We start from the raw sequence: 4,913 nt of genomic DNA on the forward strand, positions 1-4,913 counted from the left end.
TCTCGGAGAACAAGCCAGGCTTTGTCAGTAAATCTCATGGAGTCATGTCTGCTCTGTGCCACCCACTCACTCTGTCCTAAAGCACTCACTTGGAAAGCAGTGCTTGTACTTAGTATCCCAGATAGCATCGATGGGCAGGCAGTCACCCACAGCTCTGGTCACATGCCTGAGAGAAGAGAACAAGAGGCTGCACTGGGGGTGGTTGGAGGCCCTTGGGCTACAACTGATGGGCTTCAGTGATAGCGGGGGAGGAGCAAAGCATGGAAATGAATATTGTGCACAACTCACAGTTCAGGAGATTGCCACCTCTCAGGCCACGAGGAGGCTGGGAGAAAACAAGGACCCAGTGATAAACAATATCTGGAAATCAGTGTTCTAAAGGGTGTCCTGGTGGGGTATGTTTGCCAAGAATTTGAGACTGTATATGATTTAGCCCACGACTTTTTATTTTTCTACTGTGACTAGGCTGATAGTGTCGGTGACAGCAACAATGAGAAACACCATTTCTGGAGTCTTGCTACAGCCAAGTCCTAAGCTAACTAAAGCATTAACGTGCATGGACTCTTTTATCTTCCAGCCTCCAAGCCCAGCATGCCCTACTGCTGCAACACATGTGGATGCAATCCTTCCATTGTTATTCTAAGAGAAGCACACCTGCGTTTGAGACTTAAGGAAACTAGGGCTCAATGACATTGGGTTGACTGCGTTATGTATCTAGCCTGGAACTCATTATGTAGACCATGCTGGCCCCAAACTCACTCATGGAGAACCTCCTGTCTGCTTTCCCAGTGCTGGGTTAAAGGTATGCACCACCATGCCTTCCGGATATTCTCAGCCTTGAGACCTCAGCCCTCTTAGACACTGCCATCAGACCCTAATGTAATCAGGAGGAGACAATTGTCTTATTGTCTCCATCTAGGAAAAAACTAAAACTATAATCAGTTCTGTTTTGCCTGGACCTTTGTATCAAGAACGTAAAGAACAACAATGCAGAGAGTAAGTTCACTCAACAGTGTCAGGTGGGCAAGTAACCCATCCCTCTCAGGGACATAACCTGGCCCTGAGAACCCTTCCCTGGGTGTACTTATATACTGAGGTAAGAACTGTTCCATTGGTCTTGGGGAAGCCAACATGCTTTATCCTGGCGCATAAGACTTCTCTGCTGATGAGGGCCACAAAACTGATGCTGGGCCACTTACCTAATGACCTTTCCCTACTGTGCCAGCCCTTAAGAGCTCCTTGAACGTGGTTTGTTTGACCAGGCAAATGAGAGCTTAGAGGAAAAAGCTTAGGAACTCCTGGACTCCTAGTATTTTAAGAGGAATGGCAGTCACAATAGTTCATATCTTATATTCTGGAAGGCAGGGGGCACTGAAGACGATTTCAATAGGGACAGTATTGAGATATCCTCCCTAAGATATGGCGCTTATCTGAGACTCCACCTATTCATAACTACTGTCCTCCTGGATTCAGAAGAGAAATAGTTGGGTCTCATGGGTGGGAAGGACTGACAGAATACATTGTAAAAACCTGTGCCAGACAAGGGGGTTTCACATACCCAGAGTTTATTATCCTACCACTCCGAGGAAGTGTATACAATTAATCTTGAGACTCTGGGGACTTAAAAAATGTTAGAAGATCAAAACAACCCCAATAGAATCCTGAAGGCAAAACCAATATGGGGTTAGCCTAAGTAAGGATCATGAGCCCATGTCAAGCAATGGGGGCTAAGGTTACACTGGAGTTTCCCAAGGGCTCTGTGCAAACATTTGAGGGCTTCCTGGAGAACCTCCAGCTCCTTGGTAGGATGGGAAGGCTTACTTCTAGTACCTTAATAGCTGATTCTGGGTTTCTTAACATTCCTCACACTTGATGCTCAGGTACTCATGGCCTAAAGTGAGGCAGAAATCTCCAGGAAATAGCCTAGATTCATGGAAGAAGTAGCTGTAGGAACTTATGGAACTATTTGGGTTCCAAGAGACCTGCCAATCCCACTGGAAGTATTTCTAGAATTTTGGGATTGTTCTCAGATGGATCTGGGGTGAGGGCATGTGATGGCTAGTTACTATTATCAACTTGATTGGCTTTGTAATTAATTAGGAGACACACCTATAAGCGTATCTGTGAAAGCATTTCTAATGAAGTTTAACTAAGATAGGAAGATGCATCCTGAGTGTAAGTGACACCATTCAATGACCTGTGGTCTTGGACTGAAGAAAAACAGCAAAGGAAAAAGAAAAAGAAAAAGAAAGGCAACTGAAGTGAGTAGTGGCATCCATCTCTCTCTGTTCCTGTCTAGACCAACGTGACCAGCCACTTCTGGATCCTGTGAGTGTGATTTCCTTGCCACGATGGACTGTGGCCCCTCAAACCGTAAGCAAAAATAAACGCCCACTTTCTTCGTTAAGTTGCTTTTGTCAGATATTTTGTCACAACACTGAGAAAAGTAACTAATATGGGGATTCAAGCAAGTACTACTTTTAAAGAGGAGAAAAAGCAGATGGTTCCTTTGCTAAACACTATATAGTTTCTGGCCCATATCTGTCCTTAGTTCAGGGCTTGTTTGGAAACAAAATAATAAGAGATATCAAAGTGACTCAGGGTACATGGGAATTCATTGTACTTTCCTATGTCTACAGCTCAGGTGAGGATGATGCTAACAAATCTTAGTTAAAGCATTCCCTTTGGTAACGCTTGTTTTCTACTTTGCTGGATAAAGGCTATCTGTACTCACAGTGTGAGTTGGACTGTCATGCCTAGCTTGTTGCTTTAGATTTGTGGAACTATGGGACTTGGTTCTAGGACCTGCTGGGTCTAATTAAAGTTTTAGGACTCCAAGGTGACCAGCTGCAGTTTTCATAGAATGAATCTCAAAAATCAATTGACAGATAAGTAGATAAATAAATAAAGTGTCCTCTATGGATGTGCTCCCAGCTCCAGCTTCCTAGCATGAATTTTGGCCTTTTCTCCTTTTGTCCCCAGTCATTGATTTGGTAAAATTTACTACAGCACAGTCCCCTGGTTTTGAAGACATATGGCTTAAGATCTGGGGACCGTGCTGTCCTCACCTCATGGCCACTTGTGCACTTGAGCTCTGTGCATGAGCTTGTGCGTGCCTGATTGCCATCTTCCCTCCCAATGCTGGCCAAAGCCATAGCCCTTAAAGGAAGAGTCTGACCTGGAGATCAGATAAGGTTCCTGGGAAGGCCAAAAGACACGTCCTCGTGGCCAGTTTCCTCACCACCCTACTTCTTAGGGCTGGAGGCTAACCTGGCTGTGTTCCCAGATCCAGGCCCGAGACCTATAGAATGGGAGGAGAGAAAACCAAGTCATGAGGTTAACCAGTGCTACGTGGACCATTGTGACTTCCCAGCCTCCAAGCCTTTCCTGGGCTCTGAGCCAAGATTCTCAGCTTCCTGCTGTACACAGCCACCTCACTGGCAACCATAAACTCAGCAAGTTCAAGCTGACGTGTCAACTGTCACTGTCACTCCTACCTACATTTGTGCCTTGCCTCCACTGACAGTATCACCACAGACCAAAAATGGAATGTCAGGGTCATTGCCACCTTTTCCCCTTTCTTTGACCCCATGACATCCAGTCCTGTGGTTTCTACATATTGACATGTGTTTGAAGCCACGCCCTTCTCTCAGAGCCCACTGCCTCAGTCCCTGGTCCAAAGAAATTCCCCCACTTGCCTGGACCAATCAGATGGTTAACCTGCCTTTAGGCTCTCTCAGCTCAGCCTTTTCCCTACTCCAGTGATATAAACATTTACTTCCTTGTCTGTTTCTCTTCCTCCTTGACAGAAACCTTCAGTGGTTCCTCATTGTCACCAAACAATACCCTCAGTTTGTCCAAAGAAGCTTTGAATAACTGACTCCAGCCACCATGGCCAGGTTTCCAGCAGAGACCACCGATTGCAGCTTGCTTCTGCCTGTTCCACTCTAGCAAATCAACTCAGAGAACAACACTCTCTCACTCAAATAGCAGCCCTAATATTGAAATACCTGGAGCATCCTTCCCACCCACCACCATTGCCCCTGACAACACCCTCCATCTGTCCCTCAAGATTTAGCCGACCTCTGCATGTGTGAAGCCTTCTTGAGCTTACCAGACATGAGGCTTGTAACCACCACTGCCCCCTGAATCAAGTATTATTATGCTTAAAATATGCAATGTTCTCCATAGATGTGTGTGTTGACTGCTTGGTCCCAAGATCATGGCACTAGTTAGAACGTTCTGCCTCAGCATGTACCCAGAATCCATGGAGCCAAGGACTGTAAAGTGAAACCTCAGAGCTGTGAGCTAAAAGAAGGGTACCTCTTCCTGTAAGTTATTCTCCTAGGTATTTGGATCACAGCAAGAACAAAAACAACTAATCCAGGAATCCTGGAGGCTGCCATCTGATTTCAAAGGAAAATCTGGGAGATCATGCAGTGCTTAGTAGGGTCAGTTTCACAGCAGGGAGCCCATGACAAAGCAATGAATGAGCTAAGGGTAAAGTCATATATACAATGAGAACTTCCACAATGCTTTATATTCTGGGAATAAGGTACATCTACTAAGGGAAGCCTTAGGCAAAGAATGGAGTTAGCGTACAAGAAAGGTCATGTGGGCTGCAAATGGTATGGTATTTGGTATCCTCATTATGTCACCACTGTGTACCCCTGTGTGAGGCTACAAGATTTAATGCTTGCTTCAGTGGACTTTAGTCTTGCCCTGGTACAGTATTTATTTGGCATTCACATGCTCAAGCTCTTTAGAATGGGAATAACTACTGTGCGTTTATTGTATGTTAGAAGTCCATGACTTATTTCCATTTTAAGGGGAACTCAGCCAAGAGATTGTCTTGAGTCTATGTAGAGCCTTTGAAATGAGACTTTTGAACAATTTGGAACAGCTAAGATTTT

General features: G+C 45.1%; 1 long non-coding RNA gene across 1 annotated transcript; it reads left to right on the forward strand.

Moving 5' to 3' along the window:
- The first annotated feature begins 604 nt into the window (after nucleotides 1–604).
- Nucleotides 605–4,181, forward strand: LOC121139853. Its single transcript, XR_005876690.1, has 3 exons — nucleotides 605–802; nucleotides 2,300–2,373; nucleotides 3,810–4,181. It is a non-coding gene; the product is annotated as an uncharacterized LOC121139853 (long non-coding RNA).
- The last annotated feature ends 732 nt before the right edge of the window (nucleotides 4,182–4,913 follow it).

Source organism: Mesocricetus auratus, unplaced genomic scaffold (assembly GCF_017639785.1).
Source record: "Mesocricetus auratus isolate SY011 unplaced genomic scaffold, BCM_Maur_2.0 Super-Scaffold_100003, whole genome shotgun sequence".
In the NCBI taxonomy this organism is placed as follows: domain Eukaryota; kingdom Metazoa; phylum Chordata; class Mammalia; order Rodentia; family Cricetidae; genus Mesocricetus; species Mesocricetus auratus.